Source organism: Carcharodon carcharias, chromosome 4 (assembly GCF_017639515.1).
Source record: "Carcharodon carcharias isolate sCarCar2 chromosome 4, sCarCar2.pri, whole genome shotgun sequence".
Taxonomy (NCBI): domain Eukaryota; kingdom Metazoa; phylum Chordata; class Chondrichthyes; order Lamniformes; family Lamnidae; genus Carcharodon; species Carcharodon carcharias.
The window spans coordinates 194,343,876-194,369,529 of NC_054470.1; the positions used below are offsets into that span (position 1 = coordinate 194,343,876).

At 46.6% G+C, this 25,654-nt stretch overlaps 1 protein-coding gene across 1 annotated transcript in view; it reads right to left on the minus strand.

Annotated features, from left to right (window-relative positions):
• The window catches only part of phf24 (PHD finger protein 24), a 124,830-nt gene that overhangs the window by 87,511 nt on the left and 11,665 nt on the right, over positions 1-25,654 (minus strand). The gene's annotated exons all lie outside the window — the stretch shown is intronic.

The window sequence follows — 25,654 nt, forward strand, 5'->3', positions numbered from 1 at the left end:
TAAGCTGTACATTAATATCCATTCTGCTAATGAAAAGCCTCCATTTCAAGGCTAAACCTAAGAGTTTTACTGAAGGGCTTTCACTAGACCTATGCTTATTGGGATCATGCCAACTCCATTATAAACATCTGCAAGTGATGGTGGGTCTGAATGGATTTACAGACTCTGATATGGGATCTCACTGGATCCCCACTAGTCAGGGAACAATGAGGATGAATTGGGGCAGTGATATGGCTGTAATGGTGAATGAGCGCAGTGATATGGTTGTAATGGTAATGAGGGCAGTGATATGGGTGTAATGGTGAATCAGGGCAGTGATATGGGTGTAATGGTGAATCAGGGCAGTGATATGGGTGTAATGGTGAATCAGGGCAGTGATATGGGTGTAATGGTGAATCAGGGCAGTGATATGGGTGTAATGGTGAATCAGGGCAGTGATATGGCTGTAATGGTGAATCAGGGCAGTGATATGGCTGTAATGGTGAATCAGGGCAGTGATATGGGTGTAATGGTGAATGAGGGCAGTGATATGGGTGTAATGGTGAATGAGGGCAGTGATATGGGTGTAATGGTGAATGAGGGCAGTGATATGGCTGTAATGGTGAATCAGGGCAGTGATATGGGTGTAATGGTGAATCAGGGCAGTGATATGGCTGTAATGGTGAATCAGGGCAGTGATATGGCTGTAATGGTGAATGAGGGCAGTGATATGGCTGTAATGGTGAATCAGGGCAGTGATATGGCTGTAATGGTGAATCAGGGCAGTGATATGGCTGTAATGGTGAATCAGGGCAGTGATATGGGTGTAATGGTGAATCAGGGCAGTGATATGGCTGTAATGGTGAATCAGGGCAGTGATATGGGTGTAATGGTGAATCAGGGCAGTGATATGGCTGTAATGGTGAATCAGGGCAGTGATATGGTTGTAATGGTGAATCAGGGCAGTGATATGGCTGTAATGGTGAATCAGGGCAGTGATATGGCTGTAATGGTGAATCAGGGCAGTGATATGGCTGTAATGGTGAATGAGGGCAGTGATATGCCTGTAATGGTGAATGAGGGCAGTGATATGGGTGTAATGGTGAATCAGGGCAGTGATATGGCTGTAATGGTGAATCAGGGCAGTGATATGGCTGTAATGGTGAATGAGGGCAGTGATATGGTTGTAATGGTGAATCAGGGCAGTGATATGGGTGTAATGGTGAATCAGGGCAGTGATATGGCTGTAATGGTGAATCAGGGCAGTGATATGGCTGTAATGGTGAATCAGGGCAGTGATATGGCTGTAATGGTGAATCAGGGCAGTGATATGGGTGTAATGGTGAATCAGGGCAGTGATATGGCTGTAATGGTGAATCAGGGCAGTGATATGGCTGTAATGGTGAATCAGGGCAGTGATATGGCTGTAATGGTGAATCAGGGCAGTGATATGGCTGTAATGGTGAATCAGGGCAGTGATATGGGTGTAATGGTGAATCAGGGCAGTGATATGGCTGTAATGGTGAATCAGGGCAGTGATATGGCTGTAATGGTGAATCAGGGCAGTGATATGGCTGTAATGGTGAATCAGGGCAGTGATATGGCTGTAATGGTGAATCAGGGCAGTGATATGGGTGTAATGGTGAATCAGGGCCGTGATATGGGTGTAATGGTGAATGAGGGCAGTGATATGGCTGTAATGGTGAATGAGGGCAGTGATATGGTTGTAATGGTGAATCAGGGCAGTGATATGGCTGTAGTGGTGAATCAGGGCAGTGATATGGCTGTAATGGTGAATCAGGGCAGTGATATGGTTGTAATGGTAATGAGGGCAGTGATATGGCTGTAATGGTGAATCAGGGCAGTGATATGGTTGTAATGGTGAATCAGGGCAGTGATATGGCTGTAATGGTGAATCAGGGCAGTGATATGGCTGTAATGGTGAATCAGGGCAGTGATATGGTTGTAATGGTGAATGTGGGCATTGATATGGCTGTAATGGACTGACAAAAGGCATTTGTTAAAGTGCCACATGTTAAGCTCATAAGTAACATTAAAGCCCCTGGGATAAGAGGTAGCGACATGGATACAAAGTTGGCTTAGGGATAAAAAACAGAAAGGAAGTGTGAGATGATATATTTGGTTGAAAGAATGAGGGGAGACAATATACATTTAAACTGTACCACTCAAAGAGGGTGCAAGAAGAGAGAGACCAGGGCGACTTGTGCAAACATATTTTCAGATGAAAAGACAATTAATTTAGTTAATAAAGCATTTCGGGATGCTGGACTTGTTATAATTATGAGGTTTATAAGATTACTATATTTTGGAACTGTAGCTTTAAATTTAGGGTAAATGAAGGGGATTATGTGAAACAAAAACAGAATTACCTGGAAAAACTCAGCAGGTCTGGCAGCATGACCTGTTTTGCAGTCTGCCTGATAGTAAACCTGGGTTTAAATTCGTAGAGATCAAAGAAAGACTTCGATTGTTTTACTGGGAAGCAGGTGCAAGGTATTTACAAAACAGAAACAAAAATTCCTGGAAAAACTCAGCAGGTCTGGCAGCATCTGCGGAGAAGAACACAGTTAACATTTCAAGTCCGAATGACTCTTCAACAGAACTAAGTAAAAATAGAAAAGAGGTGAAATATAAGCTGATTTAAGGGGGGGTGGGACAAGTAAAGCTGGATAGGGGGCCAGTGATAGGTGGAGATAGCCAACAGATGTCACAGACAAAAGGACAAAGAGGTGTTGAAGGTGGTGATATTATCTAAGGAATGTGCTAATTATGGGTAGAAAGTAGGACAAGCAAAGTACAGATAGCCCTAGTGGGGATGGGGTGGGGGGAAGGGATTGAAATAGACTAAAAGGTAGAGATAAAATAATGGATGGAAATACATTTAAAAATAATGGAAATAGGTGGGAAAAGAAAAATCTATATAAATTATTGGGAAAGAAAGTGGGGGTTGGGGGGGGAATTGGAAAGGGGGTGGGGATGGAGGAGAGAGTTCATGATCTAAAGTTGTTGAACTCAGTATTCAGCCCGGAAGCCTGTAAAGTGCCTAGTCAGAAGATGAGGTGCTGTTCCTCCAGTTTTCGTTGAGCTTCACTGGAACAATGCAGCAAGCCAAGGACAGACATGTGGACATGAGAGCAGGGTGGAGTGTTGAAATGGCAAGTGACAGGGAGGTCTGGGTCATGCTTGCGGACAGACCGTAGGTGTTCTGCAAAGCGGTCACCCAGTCTGCATTTGGTCTCTCCAATGTAGAGAAAACCGCATTGGGAGCAACGAATGCAGTAGACTAAATTGAGGGAAGTGCAAGTGAAATGCTGCTTCACTTGAAAGGAGTGTTTGGGCCCTTGCACAGTGAGGAGGGGGGAAATAAAGGGGCAGGTGTTGCACCTTCTGCGGTTGCATGGGAAGGTGCCGTGGGAGGGGGTTGAGAAGTAGGGGGTGATGGAGGAGTGGACCAGGGTGTCCCGGAGGGAATGATCCCTGCGGAATGCCGCCGGGGAGGTGAAGGGAAGATGTGTTTGGTGGTGGCATCATGCTGGAGTTGGCGGAAATGGCGGAGGATGATCCTTTGAATGCGGAGGCTGGTGGGGTGATAAGTGAGAACAAGGGGGATCCTATCATGTTTCTGGGAGGGAGAGGGTGGTGTGAGGGCAGATGCGCAGGAGATGGGCCGGACATGGTTGAGGGCCCTGTCAACCACCGTGGGTGGAAAACCTCTGTTAAGGAAGAAGGAAGACATGACAAGGAATTTACACTTGGAGACGATAGCAGCAGTCCCTGAGTTTAACAATAAGTAGATCCGAGGGCGGAATTCTCCCATCCGGGGCAGGGACCGGGAGTGTTTCCCACTCCAGAGGTCAACAGATATAAAACCTGAGGGCCAAATGTGGAGGCAGCTCATGCTGTCCCTCGCTCTCTCCTCTCTCACTTACAGCTGTCACCAGGAAGAGGCCAAGGCCTGAGGATGAGGACTCCTCGTCAGGCCGCAGTGGAAGCCCTGGCCCAGAGAGGAGCCAGGAGAGAGGGGAAGGGGGAGAGATGTTCACCCACGCCCTCCTCCAGCCCAGAGACACACATCTCAGTGCGTATTAGTCCTAGCTTAGGAAGGGTCTCACAATCCGGTGGTCACCGCACAGACATGTGTCCGCAGCAGGAGGTCAGCCGAGCTCACCAGCGCTCAGAGGGGTGCTGGGGAAGAGAAAACTGTGAGGTCCAAGTCCAATGACGGGCCTCTGGAATCGGCCTTCCAGCTCATGGTGGAGAGTCAGCAGTAGGCGGAGGAACATCAGGCAGAGATGTTGGAGGCCCTCAGCAGGGTGACACGTGAGTCAGAGGAGGCTGTCTGCCTGCTGGCTGATGAAATGGTGCCAACCTGTGCACGCAGCAGGGTTGACATGGGGAGGATGGCAGATGGGTCTCCTGCAGACCTGTACTCCACCACAGTAACCAGGAGGGAGCTTCTGCGGTGGCAATGCAAGAGGTGGGTGAGGCACCAAGGTTCCCTTCCCCTCAAGGAGTCAGGCCGGGGCCTACGGGCACCCAAAGGGAGGAGCAGCAGCAGCTGGACCCCCCCCCCCACCCCGGGACCTTCACTCGGGAATCTCAGAGGTTGCCTGACCCTTCTGAATCCCCTCTGCCTGTGACCCCTTCAGCCTCATCCTCTGTCACCGCAGAGGGAGCAGCTGGGTCCTGGTCCACAGCCAAAGGAATCCGGGACCGTCCACGCCTCAGCTCTCCAAGGGCACGGCCACCAAACTCATCAAAGTCAGAAGCTGCCCCCAGCCCTGCTGCCGATGTCGGGGGGGCACCTGGAAGAAGTAGTGGGCCATGGAAAGTAAAGAAATTGTAACCACAACTGGTTGCACGGGTGCAAATCATTGTCTTAATTCTAACGTCTATAAATATAATCACTTTGACATCTCTAATGTCCACTGTCCTTTCTCAGTGTGGTTTTTAAGGCTTAGCTAATGACCCCCCCCACCCCCTGCACCTGAAGTGAGTCTGCAGGGAGAAGCGTGTGTGGCAGGGTCTTTGTGAGCCATGTGTAAGCACTCTCACACACTCTCACACTCTCCCACACTCTCCCACACTCTCCCACACTCTCACAAACTCTCCCACACTCTCTCATACTCTCTCATACTCTCCCACACTCTCTCACACTCTCACACACTCTCCCACACTCTCACACACTCTCCCACAATCTCACAAACTCTCCCACACTCTCTCATACTCTCCCACACTCTCTCACACTCTCACAAACTCTCCCACATTCTCTCATACTCTCCCACACTCTCTCACACTCTCACAAACTCTCCCACACTCTCTCATACTCTTCCACACTCTCTCACACTCTCACACACTCTCTCACACTCACACACTCTCCCACACTCTCACACACTCTCTCACACTCTCTCACACTCTTCTCACACTCTCCCACACTCTCACACACTCTCTCACACTCTCTCACACTCTCCCACACTCTCACACACTCTCTCACACTCTCCCACACTCTCACACACTCTCCCACACTCTCTCACACTCTCACACACTCTCTCACACACTCTCACACACTCTCACACACTCTCTCACACTCTCACACACTCTCTCACACTCTCCCACACTCTCACACACTCTCCCACACTCTCCCAAGCCTTCATCCCTCAAACTCAATATCCCAAGTCCCCAGCATTGTCAACACTGCCTGCCGGGGTTCCCTCTCAGTTGTCCAGCTGAGATGACCTGCATCTCCAACCAGCCACTGCCCCAACTCCCACGCAGCATCTTGGCCCATCCAACACAAGGCTCTGCTTACTTTCCATTTCACCAGCACGGTGGTTGTAAGATTTTTTTCTTCACTCTGGCGCCATTACCCCTCCCGTGGTCACCCAGGTCCTATCTCCCATCACCATTGACACCCCCGGCGTTACCTCCGACCTCCCCACTGTTACCCTCCAACCCAAACCCTTTTCCTTTTATAATGTCCAGGTGAATGTTCATATTCCCTTCTAGTCTGAAAATTCAATCCCCCTGCACACTGACCCACCCAACCTCCTCCTGGCCACCACCCCTACCCTCCCCCTGAGTCCGTGTCTACCTCCAAATCCCCAAAAACGACCCACACCACCCCTTCACACAAGGCCATTGGACCCCTCACCCTCCCATCCTACCGGCTTCCTCTACCCCCTGTAACCTTGATCATTCTGTTGGGAAATAGGAATGGTTTAAGTTATATGTGTGTTTGGGTGTGTTAGGGACAAGGTATATTTTTAAGCTTAAGTTCAATTTATATTTTTTTCTATTTGTGGGTTAAAAGGTGAAACCTGGGCTCTAGTTCCAATTTTGACTGGAGACAGCAGGTCTAAAACTCTGTTTGTATACCTGCATTTCTAATGAGTTTTATGACCCTTGAAGTAGAGAGCTGTGTTATCAAGGGTTGGGGGGTGTTGGTTTATGAAAGTTAAAACAAGGTTAGAAAAATACTGTGCTGTTGCCTAGCAACTGGAGGCCCCACAGAGGTAGAAGGGCAGTTTGAGTTCAGTTGGAAGCAGTTGCTGTATAGGATAGACAGATAGCAAGTCCCAAACCAAAACTGGTGTTGAAGCCAGGATTCCAGAGAGGCTGGACAGCAGAGGGACTGATAGCAAGTCTCAAACTAAAGCTGAAGCCAGCTGCCAGAGAGGCTGAACACAAGAGAAGGAACTGCAGGAGCAGGTTCCAGAAACTAAAGAAGATAGCCCCAAAATCCAGGGGAGTGGAACAGGGGAGGTTCTAACAGGGCAGTGTAGTCAAGGGACAGGAATCTGGAAAGGGTTCTGTTGTGTGGAATTGAAAGAAAGGAGCAGAGAAGAGGGCTCCAAGCTTCGAACTTAAAGGGAGGAAAGCTGCAGGATGCAGATTTAAAGCGATATAAGCTTGTGAGAAGGCGGAAGGTCCAAGGAGACAGATGAAGGTCCATGGAGACAGATGAAGGTCTATAAGCCTTTACTATGGGCATGTGAAGCAGCAGTGTACTTTTGGCATGGCTACGTCAGTGAGAGAGAGATTGCGTGGAAGAAAGCTTGAAGACATGTGATGATCCAGGCAAGAGGAACATCGGAAGGAGAGTTTAAACCCTGGAGGAAGGCATCTAAGAGAAAGTGTTTGTGAGAAGATTCCAGAGCAAGTTCTTTGACAGTGGAGATTGGAAACCCTTGTGTGAAAGACAGTGAGTTCAGTGAGACTGGTTGGCTCATGGTGTGACAAGCCTCTGGGGGAAGTTGATGGGGGATCCGTAGCATCTGATTGAGGTGGCATCTAGTCACTTGGTTTCAGAGTGTGGTGTGTCTGACCACAGTTCGCCTATTGGTTTACATGGACTGTGTACCTACTGTGAACATTAGATTATAAATTAGCTTTTGTAACTTGTATTATCCTTACAAACCTATATATATTTGTAAAGGTAAAGTTGTGGGTGAAGGAATAATGTAATATAGTTCATCTTTTCATGTTTAATAAATATTTTATTCTTTTGTTAAAAGTTCACAGCTGACTCCTGTGACTCTGTTCAGTAGCCACTCTCCACGTATCTAAACAAAAAACTAAAAGTTAGGATCTATCAAGCCTGGTTCCACCCTGGGGATCTGACTTGTCCAGTAGTAACATCAGCTGGGATCATAACAGTTCCCTCTGACCACGCCCACCCAGAGTTCTCTCCCCACGGGCAGATTTTATAGGACAGCATGAGGGCGCACGCCCGACCTGATTGGTTGCAAACATGAGCGAGATCACTTTGAGTGAGCGCCCCTCGTTCGCGTGGTATTTCAGTCTGCGGGTGCATGAAAAAGTCAGGAGCGCGCCCGCCGACAATTGAGAGGCTGATTAGTATAATTAAAGTTGTAATTGTCTCTGATTTTTCATGGTACATCCAAGCTTACAGCTGGCAGACGGGCGAGTTGGCCAGGCAGACTGTGCATTTATCAACAAACCTCATCCGAGGACGGATGAGGTTTCCATTATTAAATCTTTTTTTAAATGATGGGCAGAGGTTTTATCACGTGTATGTTCAGGTGACTGAGTGTGATGCGTGGACATTTATTTCTGGATTTTAAAAACTTTCTTGATTGGTTTTTGAGTCTTCAGCTCCCCTGAGGTAGCACTCTGCCTTCAGGGAGCTTTCATTCAGCGCCCGCCCTCCCTCGTGCCCCCACCCTGCCAGTGCTGAGCATGCCGGCCGGCATGAAATGGCAGTTGGGGGCCAATCGCGGGTGGAGGTCGATTCCCCGGCTGCTTTCAGGCCCACCAATCGTAGCTGCAGGCCGAGCTTAAAATCCTGCCCCATGAGTCAGCGGTGGACTCCAGCCTCCCCTCCCTGTGAGCCCTTCACCTGGACATTGCCCCCACATTCCAACACCTGGACATTCCCCTTTCACACACCTTGACATACCCTCTTCACACACCTGGACATTCCCCATCCCCTTCACACACATGGACATCCACCCCTTCACACACTTGGACATCCCCTCCCCCCCTTTCACACACCTTGACATACCCTCTTCACACACCTGGACATCCTCTCTTCACACACCTGGACATTCTCCCCACTTCACACACCTGGACATTTTCCCCGCTTCACACACCTGGACATCCCCCCGCTTCACACACCTGGACATCCCCCCGCTTCACACACCTGGACATCTCCCCGCTTCATACACCTGGACATCCCCCCCCCACCTTCACACACCTGGACACCCCCCCTTCACACACCTGGACACCCTCCCTTCACACACCTGGACACCCTCCTTCACACACCTGGACATCCCCCCCTTCACACACCTGGGGAAGAATTTTCCCCCCGTTGGGGGGGAAGTGCAGGAGTGGGCGCTTTCAGCCTCGCCTCCAATTGGGGCCTGCCCGGCGTGATGTCTGCCAGGAAGCGCTATGCCCTCCCAGTGTGAGCGGGGGAGGGATTCCCTCAGCCGGGAGTGCAGCATTTATCTCCCTGAGGCTCAGTGCTGCCTCAGGGAGATCGGCGCCAAATTCAAAAATGGTCAATGCACAAAATTAAAATTTCCCTGACAGATCCCTTCATGTGACACTGTCACATGAGTTGGGACGTGTCCATCACTTTCATTCAAACTTTTATTAAATTTTTAAAAACCCTCATCCTGCCCGTGGATGAGGTTTGATGCTTTTTCTGAAGCCCTCCAGGGCTCCCGGACAATGGGCAGGTCCATTAATGACTTTGATTAGTTTATCAATGGCCTCAATAGGCCGTTGACAGGTCGGTGGGCTCACAGCTGATTCGGCTGCGCCCCCGCCAACCTGAAAATGGAAATGACACGGGGTGACGTTGGAAATTCCGCCCGACATCATCCCGTGTCATTTCACGCATCGGCGAGCAGGCCCCGCCCCCTGCCCTCACTCACCAACCTCGGTATCCTAGCCCCGGACATCCCCCCACCCTTTACCACACCTAGACATTACCACCACTCCCCCAACCAACACAGCTCTTACCCAGCCTCCCAGTCCATTCCCTGTACCGCCTAGCTACACCCGTGCAAAACCTCGCCTTCACCCCACAGCCCCCCTCTAGGCCCCCAAACCCCCATCACATCTGCAGTCTTCCTAGCCTTCTTTAACCACTACCCCCAACCACAACCCCCCGCACCCCTCTTCCCCCCCCCCCAAATGCTCCCTCGCTGCCTTCCTGCTGCCTTTCATCCAACAGCTTGAGGATCCAATCCCATGTCAATGTCCTTGGAAGAAGGTGTGAACCCAAGATCAAGCCCCTGGGAGAATATCCGAACCCATGCTGAAATTCCCGGATGAATGTCCAAAACCGTAGCTTAATCCCTGGAAGAAGGTCTGAAGTTTGAGCGTGGTGGCTGCGTGGAGAACTCCCACCTTCTGGAAGCTGCTTCAAGGAGGAGCCACATGAATGAAGCTTCACCCGCCCTGTGCTGCACGTGGTGCTCGAGAGCCCGATATCTGGAGGCCTCCATCTTGCTGTCAGATGTCCACGAGCTGACCAAGGCCCTCATGGTGAGTCCTGACTTTTGCACACCACGACACGGTCTGGATCGTCGTGTTTTCCCACTGGCGTCACGGAGAATCGGGCATGGGGGAAAGATTCCGGTCGGGTCTGCATTTGCATCCAGTTAGCTGGATGCTAATCAGTTTCACGCTAGCCTCCAGTGAGAATCCACCATGGCAAACAGTATTGCAAGATCCTGCTGTAATTTCACACCAGTGTCAAACTGATATTTCGACCTCCTGCTGAATTCTACCCCGCACCCCCCACCCCCCACCCCCACCACCCCCCCATGCCTGCCCATTCTGCTGATGGTGCCTGGGAGAATTCCACCCTGAATCTCCCAAAGTCCCAGAAAGGTGTTGTCAATATTGGGTTGTAAACAGTTGTGCTCTGAACTAACCCTTCGAAGATGGGGCTTGCGATCAAAGATAGCTAATTAGCATTTATACCTGGATGGTTAATGTGTTTCACGTTGTCAAGGGGAAGAGGACAGACAAAGTCATTTTTGATATCAGGTTACAGGATTCCCACAAATCAATGAATATTACAGACAGATAGTTGTTCTGTGTGGGCAGCAGGCAGAAGAGGCTGTTTTGACATTGCAAGCTACCACAGCCAGATGATGGAGGGATACGGTCTCTAGTTGAAGAGATGTATCCTGCTGCTATCTAAGGATTCTGGGAGATTTGTTCTGGCATAATCAGTGGGAGGGAGAATCATCGGAACAGGTTTTAATGCTGGTGGTGGATATAAGAAACTCTCCAAAAATAGAGAACCAAGCCTGGAGACAGTCACTCAAAGTTATTACGGGGTGAAACAGGGATATGGGGATCTGTTGGAAGCTGGGAGTAACTGTGGGCTTTATGCTACCAGGACTGTAATTCCGAGAGAGTTTGATGTAAGTATAAAAGGGGAACGTGCCTTTCTGTGGTTTAAAGTAAAAGTTGTCTACAAAAGGAAAATAACATATTTTAGTTGTGTTTTAGTCATTTATTACAGTCAAGGTTTTGCAATCAGTCATTCTTTCAGCTGTCAACTGGAAGTTCAAATCACTTTTTAAAAGTTATAGGTCTTTTGATAAATTGAGGCATCGAGTACAAAAGCCAGAATGTCATGCTAATCACTTATAGAACATCATTTTGAGCCAAGCTGGAGTATTGCGTCAAGAAAATAAGAAATTGTAATATTTTTCTTCTGGTAACAACCCTGGCATATTTTCTTATGTACTGGAAGGTCAGGCTGTAATTGGATTAAGAGCTAGAGTGACAGCAAGAGTCTAAAGTCAACAGTAAGAAGTGTTTTTGATATGTTAATGAACCAAGAGGAACTTCAGTCAGAGTTTTACATCAAACAATGACGTGAGTAGTTTTGAATGGAGTTGTTTTAGCTGTAAAAAGGTGTAGGGAAACGAGATAAAGATAAGGTAAGTTTGTTTTTAACAAGGGCAAGAGCTAAAGTAAAGAATAATCTCATCAATTCTGGAAAGAAAGCATTTCTGAAGAGACTGGTTGAATCAGAGAGATCAAAGGGAAGGAATGCATTGAAGGAAACACTGAAGCCTATGTGGAGGCGGGTAGCTGTTTAGGTCTCCCAGAAGGCAGTGTGAACAAGGCTAGGCTGAAAGAACCAGTTGCCGTCAGCCTCAGGAGACAGCCCGGGGAAAAAGGCACCAGGTGGTAAAAATGACTGGAATTCTATAGATTTTAAAATCTATAAAAAATAGTTGCTGAACTGAAAGGGGGAAGGTTAGCTCTAAGGATAGTTAAGTTATGATTTGTGGAACTGTTTTAAAAGTACTGTTCACTGTGTGAAGCCATTCAGGTATTTAAGTATAGTTGTGTTTTATTTGTTTATTCTTCAAATAAATGTTTACTTTACTATAAAATCATCACACGTATTCGAGGACATCATTTTCTGATTTCAAAACCACTCCTCGTACTATACAAATTGCAACAACCGTTTTGGAAGCTGTTTCAAGTTTCCTTCTGGGATTTGAGCAGCTTGGCATTTACCATCCGCCGTGCCATAACAGCTGTGTCCAATTCTGTGCATCGCTCTTTAGAAAGAATGTGAAGGTTTCGGAGAAGGCAGAGATGAGACTTATTAGAATGGTTCCAGGGATGAGGGATTACAGTTACCTGGGTAGGCTGGAGACCCTGTGGTTGTTCTGCTTGGAGCAGAGAAGGTGAAGAGGAGATTTTCAAGGTGTTTAAAATCATAAAGAGAGCAAATAAAGAACACTTGGATGACGGTTCGGTAACAAGAGGGCAAAGATTTAAGGTGATTGGCAAAAGAACCAGAAGTGAGGGTAAACTTTATCAGGCAACAAGGGGTTAGAATCTGGAACGTACTGCCCGATCGGGTGGCAGATACAGATTCAATAGCAACTTTCAAAAGGCAATTAGGTAAATTCTTGAAGGCAGTGGAGCAGTGGTGATATGATGTTGCTGGGCTAGTGACCCACAGGCCCGGGCTAATGCTCTGGGGACATAGGTTCAAATCCCAGAACTTAAATTTAATTAATAAATCTGAATCTGAAAGCTGGTCTCAGTGATGTTGGCCATGAAACTATCATCAATTGTTGTAAAAAACTCATCTGCTTCACTAATGCCCTTTAGGGGAGGGAAATCTGCTGTCCTTATCTGGTCTGGCCTACATGTGACTCCAGACCCACTGCAATATGGTTGACTTTCAACCGCCCCATGAAATGGTCTAGCAAGCCACTCGGTTCAAGGGCAATTGGGGATGGGCAACTAGTGCTGGCCTTGCCAGTGACACCCACAGTCCATGAAAGAATAAAGAAAAATTGCAGGGCGATGGGGAAGGGGCAGAAGTGAAGCTCACTGGGTTGCTGCTCAACAGAACCAGTGTGGTCTCAATGGACTGAATGCGCTCCTTCTGAGCCGTGAATGTCTTTCTTGGAACCCAACTGGATCTCTGCATACTTGACCACTTGGAGTTCCATTTGGCACCATTGTTCCCAGTCTCTTAAGTCTGTCATTATCCCTTTAGCGCTTTGTGTCTGACCTGCACGACTTAGAGTCCCTCCTGCAAATTTAGATACACAACTCTCCAGAGGCCAAAGTTGGCACAATTTTGTGGGCGTGAAACAGTTGTGGCCCTAACTAATTTACTATATATTCAGGGTGCCATTTTATACCTGAGTTGACATTTACCCCTGATATTAATAGCCGGAAGAAAATACCCCACACTGCAACTGAGACAAGGAGTGGAGCAAACAAGCTAAAGAAGGAGAACTGGGTAAGTGATACAAACATGTGAACTTGTCTCTTGGAAATGGGCTTCAGATGGCGCCTAACGTTTTAAATTGCAGGTGGCTGCAAGCATGCAAATAGCATTCTTTCCTGAATTAGACACCTCAGCGGCAAAGAGCATAGATGCATTCATGGGGAAGCTAGATAACACACAAGGGAGAGATGAAGAGACGGATGTGTCAGTTGAGTTCAATGAAGAGGGGTGGGGGGAAGCTCATATCGAGCATAAGTAGGATTGCCAACCCCCCAGGATTGGCCTGGTGTCTCCAGGGACTGAAGATCAGCCTCTAGGACACTGCTGAGTGTAACCATGGAGAAAAATCATTGAGACATTAAATAAGTTCCTTTTTGTCATTTTTTCTTTGAACATTTCTCTTTACCAGATATAAAAACATTGACATTGGAAAAATAAAAGGCTGTTTGGCTGACAGTCAAGCATCTCAAATTGGGTAATGAATCTTTTTGCTTTCTAATTGGCGTAGGAAGGCAGTACATCACAAGGATGGATGCAATAAGTGACTGGTGAAATAGTTGATGCGTTGGTTTTAATTTTCCAGAATTCCCTAGATTCAGGGAAGTTTCCATTTGAAAGTAGCGAATGTAACTCTTTTATTCAAAAAGGGAAGGAGACAGAAAGCAGGAAACTACAGGCCAGTTAGTCTAACTACTGTCATAGGGGAAATGTTAGAAGCTATTATTAAAGATGTCGTGGCAGGGCACTTAGAAAGGTTTAAGGCAACCAGGCAGAATCAACATGGTTTTGTGAAAGAGAAATCATGTTTAACCAATTTATGGGAGTTCTTTGAAGGAGTCACATGTGCTGTGGATAAAGGGGAACCGATGGATGTACTGTACTTAGATTTCCAGAAGGCATTTGATAAAGTGCCACATCAAAGGTTATTGCAGAAAATAAAAGCTCATGGTGTAGGGGGTACTGTATTGGCATGGATAGAAGATTGGCTGGCTAACAGGAAGCAGAGAGTTGGCATAAATGGGTCCTTTTTAGGTTGGCAAGATGTAACGAATGGTGTGTCACAGGGACCAGTTCTGGGGCCTCAACTTTTTACAATTTAAATAAATGACTTGGATGAAGGGACCGATGGCATGGTTGCTAAATTTGCCAATGATACAAAGATAGGTAGGAAAGTAAGTTGTAAGGAAGCTACAAAGTGACATAGATAGGTTAAATGTGTTGTCAAAGACCTGGCAAATGGAGTATAATGTGGGAAAATGTGAAATTGTCCATTTTGGCAGGAATAATAAAAAAGAAGCTTATTATCCAAATGGTGAGAGATTGCAGAGCTCTGAGATGCAGAGGGCTCTGGGTGTCCTAGTGCATGAATCACAAAAGGCTATTACTTAGGTATAGCAAGTAATTAGGAAAGCTAATAGAATGTTATTGCTTATTCGAGGAGAATTGAATATAAAAGTAGGGAGGTTATGTTTCAGTTGTACAGGGCACTGGTGAGACCACATCTGGAGTATTGTGTACAGAACTGGTCTCCTTATTTAAAGAAAGATGTAAATGCGTTAGAAGCAGTTCAGAGAATGTTTATTAGGCTGATACCAGGAATGGGTGGGTTGTCTTATGAGGAAAGGTTGGACAGATTAGGCTTGTATCCACTGGAGTTTAGAAGAGTAAGAGGTGACTTGATCGAAACCTTTAAGATCCTGAGGGGTCTTTACCAGAGTGGATGTGAAGAGGATATTTCGTCTTGTGGGAAAATCTAGAACTGGGGGTCACTGTTTAAAAATAAGGGGTCTCTCATTTAAGACAGAAATGAGGACATTTTTTTTCTCTGAGGGTCGTGAGTCTTTGGAACTCTCTTCCTCAAAAGGTATTGGAAACAGAGTCCTTGAATATTGTTAAGGCAGAGCAAGAGGGATTCTTGAATAACAAGAGGATGAAGGGCTATCGGGGATAGGCAGGAGGTTACAGTCAGATCAGCTATGATCTTATTGAGTGGCAGAGCAGGCTTGAAGGGCCGAGTGATCTACTCTTGCTCTTAGTTCACATGCTCGTATGTGTTGGCCAACTTAATGGCCAGGGCGTGGGTCAAATCATATGATGAAACCTCATTTAATCACAGTTAGCAACCCTAAGCATAAATACCAGCATAGATTTGTTGGGCTGAATGACCAGTTTCTGTGCTATAAATTCTTTGTATTGATGATGGGGGTGGGGAGGAATCCGCTTTGGTTGTCTTGGATACATACAAATAGATTGAAAGCATGCAGAGAAAAAAAATCTCTCTTCACCTAAGTAGAGCACAGTGTTCAAGTGAATGAGATAGAAAACTCTCGGTACTTTGGAATTTTTCTCATTCATTTATGGGATTTGGAGAGGATGACTGGCTAGGCCAGCGTTTATTGCCTATCCTTAACTGCCCTTGAGAAGGTGCCTTCTTGAACTGCTGCAGTCCATGTGGTGTAGGTACACCCACAGTGCTGTTAGGGAGGGAGTTCCAGGATTTTGACCCAGCGACAGTGAAGGAACGGCGATATATTTCCAAGTCAGGGTGGTGAGTGACTTGGAGGGTAAGTTCCAGGTGGTGGTGTTCCCATCTATCTGCTGCCCTTGTCCTTCTAGGTGGTAGTGTTCGTGGGTTTGGAAGGCGCTGTCTGAGGATCCTTGGCGGCATTGTCTGCTGGAGACTAATATTCAGTCATCCACTAAGCAATCTCATCTCCTAACAGGTCATTACTTTCTCTAACTGACTAAAGGAGCATTTGAGATTTCAGAAAATGGATGTCCCAGCAGCTTCCAAAGTTACACGGTTCCCAGCTCTGCAGATTACTCCTGAGCTCTGAAATTTTGTTGGATACGAGATTCCCTTGGAATGAGCTGCATGTTGTGTGTACAGAACAACTCAATTCCAGGAAACACTGAATAGCGTCGACATAGCTCAGGGCATTTCAACACAGCTTGTGGCCAATGTAACACTTTTGGAAGTCATGTAGGAAATGCAGCAGACAAGCTCCCACAAACAGCAATAAAATAAGCGACCGGATGAGACTTTGACCAAAATAAATGCTGGAGAAAATAAAATGGAGATTTCATTGTTCCAGTCATCAGGCTCCTTGGACGGTTGCCAACTCTGGAGGCCCCTGGAGGTTTTGTTACTTACAGCCGTACATTATCAGGCCCTTGAATATAGAAGATTAAGGGCCAATCCAATCAGGTAAGATGGTGGACTAGAAATCCAGAGGCCCAGGCATAATGCTGTTTGGACAGGTTCAAATCCCAAGATGGCAGCTGGTGCAATTTAAATTTAATTATTAAAATCTGGAAGATAAAGCTAGTGTCAGTAATGGTGACTATGAAACTATCATTGATTGCAGTAAAAACCCATCTGGTTCACTAATGCGCTTTTGGGAAGGAAATTTACCATCCTTACCTGGTCTGGCCTACACATGACTCCAGAGATTGACAAAGATGTCATGAACAAAAGGACAAAGGGGTGTTAATGGTAGTGGTACTGGCTAAAGGAGGTGCTGATGGTGGCATTGAGGTAAGAAAGCAGAATGTGATAATAGCAATGTGGTTGACTCTTAACTGCCCTCTGAAATGGCAGAGCAAGCCACTCAGTTTAAGGGCAATTAGGAATGGACAACAAATGTTGGCCTTGCCAGCATCACCCACATCCCATAAAAGAATACATTTTAAGGAAGGATTAAAGAAGATGATAGGATAGAGAGCGAGAGACTATTTTTTCTGGAAGGGAGATTCCAGGACAAGGGGGCATGGTCTCATGGCCAGGCTGTTGGGGGGGGGGCAATGTCAGGAAGCACTTCTTCACAAAAAAGGGCAGCGTAAACCTGAAACAGTTTCCCCAAAAAAGTTGTTGATGCTGCTGGTCAATTGAAAATGTCAAAAGCTTGATGGATTTTTGCTGGCTAAAGGGTATTTAAAGTCAGAGAACCAAGCCAGGGAGCTAGATTGGAGACGCAGATCTATCTGAATGGCAGAACAGGCTCGAGGGACTGAATGGCCTTCTCCTGTTCCCTTGCGCTGTGAAATTCTTTCCAGCTCTAGTCTGAGCACAGACGCCAAGCTGTCTATTTTATTGTGCTTTTTTTCTCAAAAGTGTCAACAGAGACAGGAGAGAGAGAGAGGAGACTGCTACTGCTGTACGGAGAGATTAATGACAAAACTCCACTGTCCTCCAAACATTATCATTGCACAGTACAGGCAGGCCTTTGAAATTTAATTGGAAAAAGTACAAAAACAACCTCATCAAAATACATTAACTCCAAGTCAACACATCCCCCAGCTCTTCAGATCCGAAATCCAACACATTACAAGAGCCTTTAAAAGTTTTTAATTAAATTAGGTGAAAGCACTCATTGAACTTTTTTATGCTGAATTTTCCAGTCTGTCGCGGAGAGGAGGTGCTGTCTGGTCGGCTTACCCCTTTGATTATTCACGGTCACATTGGCACTTAAACCTTTGAGAGGTTGTCACTCTGCCAACTTTGGAAGTGGGTTTTTCTGACTGCCTATGCATTGCCAACTCTGCTTGGACGCATTGACAGAGATTTAGTCCCAGCCTCCAACGAGCTCCCACCCCCACGCCTCACGGCATTGGTCACCCAACATGTCCGTCTTACCTTGATACAGTGAGATGAAAATAAGTGGGAGGAGGCTTGTGTGCACCAGATGGGCTGAATGGCCTGTCCCTGTGCTATAAAGTTCATGAACCTCTGCCCACATCTCTTCATCTAACACCGATCAACCTATCCTTCTACTCCTTTCTCCCTCAGGGTGACCAACTGTCCACGTACTTTGAGGGACTGACTGGTTGTCCTATGTCCTTTAAAGGGTGTCTCTTGTCCCTTTCTTCCAGAACAGCCTGAGAATCTCAGTGGAGTGATTTGAGTGGGACTGTTAAGTCTCAGTTGGTCGGTTGGGAGATGATAATGTTGTGACTCCACAAGATGAGTTGTAACCTCAGCTGCTTCAACAATCCCCCCATCACCTCCACCACCGCCCCCCACCCCCCACCTGCTCAATGCTCACCAGGTCCATCAGCGACCCCCACCCCCCCGCCCCCGCCCCCCAACCCCATCACCCCCACCACCACTTTTACTAGTCCCATAGCCAAACTGTCCCTTTTACCCCGATAAGAGTTGGTCACCCAATCCTCCATTGCTATTCTGGTTGCCAACTGTGATTAAATGTATTCCTGGAGGTTTCATCACATGACTCCCCCCCCCCCCCCCCCCCACCCCCCCCCCCCCCCCCCCCCCCCCCCCCCCTCCAGCCACAAGGTGGCCACATCCATCCTTCTGACGAACGGCCTTCCTACGTCAACTGGAAAGCAAAAAGACTCATTACCTAATTGGATGATGCTTGACCGTCAGACAAACAAACTTTTTCCCCCCAGTTTCGATGTTTCTCTGTCTGGTAAAGGGAAATGTTCAAATAAAATGATAAAAAAAGCAATCTTCTTTTTTAACGTCTCAATGATTTTTCTCCAGGGTTGCACACAGCAGTGTCCTGGGGATTAATCTTCAATTTCTGGAGACTCCAGGACAATCTGGAGGATTGGCAACTCTAAGCTCCCCCTTAAGTACATTTCTGCTCTTCCTCTCAAACACTCCCTGTGGTGCCATTTTAGCCACTTTCTGAGTGAGGAGGTTTCTCCCGAATTCCTTGTTGGATTTATTAGTGACCACCTTATATCTTTTGCTCCTGGTTCTGGACGGTCCCACCAGTGGGAGCATCTTCTCCCTGACAACCCTATCGATCCCTTTCATAATCTTACAGATCTCTTTAAGAACTTGCTCATGATCTCCATAAGTTCAAAAGCAAAAAACTGTGGACGCTGGAAATCTGAAACAAAAACAGAAAATGCTGGAAAAACTCAACAGGTCTGACAGCATCCGTGGAGCGGGAAACAGAGTTAACGTTTCGAATCCGTATCACTTTTCTTGAGAGCTAAAGCTCAATAGAAATGTGATGGAATTGATACTGTTTAAAGGGGGTGGAGCAGGCGAAGCTGGATAGAAGGCCAGCGATTGGTGGAGGCAAAGGAGAAATTGACAAAGATGTCATGAACAAAAGGACAAAGAGGTGTTAATGGTAGTGGTAAGGGCTAAAGGAGGTGCTGATGGTGGCATGAAGGTCAGAAAGCAGAATGTGGTAATAGCTGGGCAAGGGTAAGCACTCTGGAAAGAACAACATGACAGGTGGCCAAAGGTCAAAAGGGTGGGGGGGAAGGGGACGATGGTGGGAAAAAAGATAGAAAATAGGATTAAAGGTGGGGATAAAACAATGAATAAAAATGAAAATAAATAAAAATAAAAATAAGCGGATAAAAAATTAAAAATACAAATTAAAACTAAAAATGAAAATTTTGAAAAAAGGGATAAAAAAAGGGGGTGGGGATGGAGGAGAGAGTTCATGATCTGAAGTTGTTGAATTCAATATTCAGTCCGGAAGGCTGTAAAGTGCCTGGTCGGAAGATGAGGTACTGTTTCTCCAGTTTGCATTGAGCTTCACTGGAACAATGCAGCAAGCCAAGGACAGACATGTGGGCATGAGAGCAGGGTGGGGTGTTGAAATGGCAAGTGACAGGGATGTCTGGGTCATGCTTGCGGACAGACTGAAGGTGTTCTGCAAAGCAGTCACCCAGTCTGCGTTTGGTCTCTCCAATGTAGAGGAAACCGCATTGGGAGCAATGAATGCAGTAGACTAAATTGAGGGAAGTGCAAGTGAAATGCTGCTTCACCTGAAAGGAGTGTTTGGGCCCTTGGACAGTGAGGAGGGAGGAGGTAAAGGGACAGATGTTGCACATTCTGCAGCTACTTGGGAAGGTGCCGTGGGAGGGAGATGAGGTGTTGGGGGTGATGGAGGAGTGGACCAGGGTGTCCCAGAGGGAATGGTCCCTACAGAATGCCAAAAGTCGGGGGGGGGGGGGGGGAGGGGAAGATGTGTTTGGTGGTGGCATCATGCTGGAGTTGGTGGAAATGGCGGAGGATGTTCCTTTGATTGCGGAGGCTGGTGGGGTGATAAGTGAGGACAAGGGGGACCCTATCATGTTTCTGGGAGGGAGAGGAAGGTGTGAGGGCGGATGCGCGGGAGATGGGCCGGACACGGTTGAGGGCCCTGTCAACCACCGTGGGTGGAAAACCTCGGTTAAGGAAGAAGGAAGACATATCAGAGGAACAGTTTTGGAAAGTGGCATCTTTGGAAGAGATACAACTGAGGCAAAGGAACTGAGAGAATGGGATGGAGTCCTTGCAGGAAGCGGGGTGTGAGGAGCTGTAGTCGAGGTAGCTGTGGGAGTTGGTAGGCTTGTAATGGATATTGGTGGACAGTCTATCTCCAGAGATTGAGACGAAGAGGTCAACGAAGGGATGGGAAGTGTCAGTGATGCACCATGTGAAAATGATGGAGGGGTGGAAATTGGAAGCAAAATCGATAAATTTTTCCAGGTCCAGACGAGAGCATGAAGCAGCACCGAAGCAATCATCGATGTACTGGAGAAAGAGTTGCGGGAGGGGGCCGGAGTAGGACTGGAGCAAGGAATGTTCCACATACCCCATAAAGAGACAGGCATAGCTGGGGCCCATGCGGGTACCCATAGCCACACCCTTTATTTGGAGGAAGTGAGATAAGTTTAAGGAGAAATTGTGCAGTGAGAGAACAAGTTCAGCCAGATGGAGGAGAGTAGTGGTGGATCGGGATTGTTCGGGCCTCTGTTTGAGAAAGAAGCGGAGAGCCCTCCTGTCGGCATTCCGTAGGGACCGTTCCCTCCAGGACACCCTGGTCCACTCCTCCATCACTCCCAACACCTCATCCCCCTCCCACGGACGTTCCCATGCAATCACAGAAGATGAAAGACCTGCCCCTTTACCTCCTCCTTCTCACTGTCCAAGGGCCCAAACACTCCTTTCAGGTGAAGCAGCATTTCACTTGCACTTCCCTCAATTTAGTCTACTGCATTCATTGCTCCCAATGCGGTTTCCTCTACATTGGAGAGACCAAACGCAGACTGGGTGACCGCTTTGCAGAACACCTTTGGTCTGTCTGCAAGCATTACCCAGACCTTCCTGTCACTTGCCATTTCAACACCCCACCCTGCTCTAATGCCCACATGTCTGTCCTTGGCTTGCTGCAATGTTCCAGTGAAGCTCAACGCAAACTGGAGGAACAGCACCTCATCTTCCGATTAGGCACTTTACAGCCTTCCAGGCTTAACGTGAGTTCAAAAACTTTAGATTGCTTGATTGGCACCACATCCACAAACATTCACTCCCTCCACAGTAGCAGCAGTGTGTACCATCTACAAAATGCATTGCAGGAATTCACCAAGGCTCCTTCGACAGCACCGTCCAAACCCACGACCACTACCATCTAGAGGGACAAGGGCAGCAGATAGATGGGAACACCACCACCACCACCGCCACTCATCATCCTGACTTGGAAATATATCACCGTTCCTTCAATGTTGTTGGGTCAAAACCCTGGAACTCCCTCCCTAACAGCACGGTGGGTGTAGCTACACCACATGGACTGCAGCATCTCAAGAAGGCAGCTCACCACCACCTTCTCAAGGGCAACTAGGGATGGGCAATAAATGCTGGCCCAGGCAGCGAAGCCCACATGACGTGAATGAATTTTTAAAAACCGTGAACTCTCTCCTCTATCCTCACCTCTTTTTTAATCCCTTTTTTCAATATTCATTTTCATTTTTTAAATTTAAATTTTTTATTTTAATCCACTTATTTTTATTTATTTTCATTTTTATTCATTGTTTTATCCCCACATTTTATCCTATTTTCGAACTTTTTTCCCACCACTATCCCCTCCCCTCACCCCACACCCACTAGTCACTTGTTCATGTTGTTCTTTTCAGAGTGCTTACCCTGGTCCTGCTATTATTACATTCTGCTTCCTTACCTTAATGCCACCATCAGCACCTCCTCCAGCCCTTACCACTACCATTAACCTTTGTCCTTTTGTTCATGACATCTTTGCCAATCTCTCCTTTGCCTCCACCTATCGCTGGCCTTCTATCCAGCTTCATCTGCTCCACCCCCCCCACTTAAACAGTATAAATTCCATCACAGTTTTACTTCTCATTAGCTCTGAAGAAGTCATACGGGCTCGAAACGTTAACTCTGTCTTTCCACAGATGCTGGTCGAGCTGCTGAGTTTCTCCAGCACTTTCTGCTTTGTTGCCCCTGCTCTCTCTCCCAGAATGCAGGAGTACCGGGTAAATCTAAGGGCGTGTGGTAACCTGAGCAGCCAAGAGTCACCAGTGGAGCAGAGAAAATTTGTCAGACGAATAAATTGATATACCTGCTAACTCAGGTAATTAGTGAAACATTTCTCAAGAGGCAGTAAATAGAGCACTGTGTGTGGCCCAGACTTTACAATCATTCAACAGACTCTTACCCAACAGGCTGTCGGCACAGACAGCCAGCTACCCAGGCCTGTTCCTGTCACTTTCATTTATATATAATTTACATAAGGATAGGCCACAATTCAAACTCTGAAATACCAGCCTGGGATTTGTCATTGAATGCGCTGAAACTGACCCACTGAGAAACATCAGTAACAAAATATGTTAAAAAATTACAGTAACAATAGTCTCTCTGTGCCTGACAATATGTACCTGGCTCAAACTCATGCGTTCAGTGCAAAACAGTGCTTGGTATAAGTGTGGAACTCTATCCCTCTATAGGTGCTGGTTCTATTTCTGATTTTAAATTTGAGAATAGTAGATTTTTGTTAGTCAAGGTAATTAAGGATTTGATGGGACAGTGTAGAAGGAGCGTTACTCTGTACCTAACCCCGTGTTGTACTTGTCCTGGGAGTGTTTGATGGGGACAGTGTAGAGGGAGCTTTACTCTGTATCTAACCCCGTGCTGTACCTGTCCTGTGAGTGTTTGATGGGGGCAGTGTAGAGGGAGCTTTACTCTGTATCTAACCCCGTGCTGTACCTGTCCTGGGAGTGTTTGATGGGACAGTGTAGAGGGAGCTTTACTCTGTATCTAACCCCGTGCTGTACCTGTCCTGGGAGTGTTTGATGGGGACGGTGTAGAGGGATCTTTACTCTGTATCTAACCCTGTACTGTACCTGCCCTGGGAGTGTTTCATAATGAAATGGCATAAAGAAATCTGTATTTGTCCTGTTTTAACATGCTGAAATCTTTCTCACATGTAATAGTACTTGGTTGATTTGTTGAAGCCTGGCATTATGTAGGGGAAGCAATGGCATACTGGTATTTTCACTGGACTAGTAATCGCGACACCCAGGGTAATGCTCTGGTTTGAATCCCACCACAGCAGATGGTGGAATTTGAATTCAATAAAAACCTGGAATTAACAGTCTGATGATGACTATGAAGACATTTGATTGTTGTAAGAACCCATCTGGTTCACTAATGCCCTTTAGAGAAGGAAATCTGGCCTACATGTAGCTCTTAAAATATCCTCTGAATAAAGGCAATTAGGGATGGGCAATAAATGCTGGTCTAGTCAGTGACGCCCACATCCCATAAATAAATTTAATAAAAATTGCATCAGTCACAGTTTTCTCACAAACTGTGTGAGTCACTGAATGGGTAGAGTGGAGCAATAATTTTAAAAATTAATCTTCTACTCGGCTTTTCACTCAGAAATGCAACATGTATTATTGTTGAAAATGTTTAAAATTATCGCAAGAAATCTCCCAGGTATTGGAAATGCAGATTCACGACAAATATGGGAGCATAGGAAATGCTGGACAGTAAATACTTCACTGTCGCTGGGTCAAAATCCTGGAACTCCCTCCCTAACAGCACTGTGGGTGTACCTACACCACGTGGACTGCAGCGGTTCAAGAAGGCAGCTCACCACCACCTTCTCAAGGGCAACTAGGGATGGGCAATAAATGCTGGCCCAGCCAGCGAACCCCACATCCCATAAATGAGTTTTTAAAAAATCCCAGAGTCCATCTCCCATCTCCAGCATCCTGGTAGTCGCATAATACAGCAGTACGGGAGTTGATTAATCACCATAATCAATCTCTTTCAATGAGTCTACAGCAGTCCTGGACATAAGACCATAAGACGTAGGAGCAGAAGTAGACCAGTTGCTGCTCCACCATTCAATGAGATCGTGGCTGATCTGATAATCCTCAATTCCACTTTCCTGCTCATAACCCTTGATTCCCTTACAGATTAAAAATCTGTCTATCTCAGCCTTGAATATATTTAATGATCCAGCCTTTACAGCCCTCTGCGGTAAAGAATACCACAAATTCACCACCCTCAGAGAGAAGAAATTCCTCCTCACCTCTGTCTTAAATGGGTGACCCCTCACTCTGAGATTATGCCCTCTGACACTAGGCTCTCCCACAAAGGGAAACAAACTCTCAGCAGCTTATATCTTATATGTTTCAATAAGGTTGCCTCTCATTCTTCTAAACTCCGAAGAGCACAGGCCCAGCCTACTCGACCTCTCCTTATAAGAAAATCCCTCCATACCCAAGATCAACCTCGTGAATCTTCTCTGGACTGCCTCCAATGTCAGTACATCTTTCCTTAGTTAAGGGGACCAAAACTATTCACAGTATTCTAGATGTGGTCTAACTAGTGCTTTGTATAGTTTTAGCAAGACTTCCCTATTTTTATGCTCCATTTGAAATAAAGGCCAACATTCCATTTGCCTTCCCTATTACCTGCTGAATTTGTATGTTAGCTTTTTGGGATTCATGGGACCCCAAATCCCTCTGTGCTGCAGCTTTCTGCAGTCTTTCTCCACTTAAATAATATTCAGCTCCTCTATTCTTCCTGCCAAAGTGCATAACCTCACATTTTCCTACATTATATTCCATCTGCCAAGTTTTTGCCCACTCACTTAACCTGTCTATAGCCCTCTGTAGACTGTGTCATCATCACCACTTGCCTACCCACCTACTTTTGTGTCATCTGCAAACTTGGCGATCGTACATTCACTTTCCTCATCTAAGTCATTAATATATATTGTAAATAATTGAGGCCCCAGCACTGATCCCTGTGGCACTCCACTAGTTACAGGTTGCCATCCTGAAAATGCCCTCCTTATCCTAATTTTCTGCCTCCTATTAGTTAGCCAAGCCTCTATCCCCATACTACCCCTAATGCCATGGGCTCTTATCTTATTAAGCAGCCTTATGTGTGGTACCTTATCAAACGCCTTTTGGAAATCCAAATATATTACATCTACTGGTTCCCCTTTATCTATCCTGCTTGTTACCTCCTCAAAGAATTCTAATAAATTTGTTAGGCATGATTTCCCCTTCATGAAGCCATGCTGACTCTGCTTGATTATATTATATATTTCTAAATGCTCTGCTATTATATCCATTATAATAGACTCTAACATTTTCCCAATG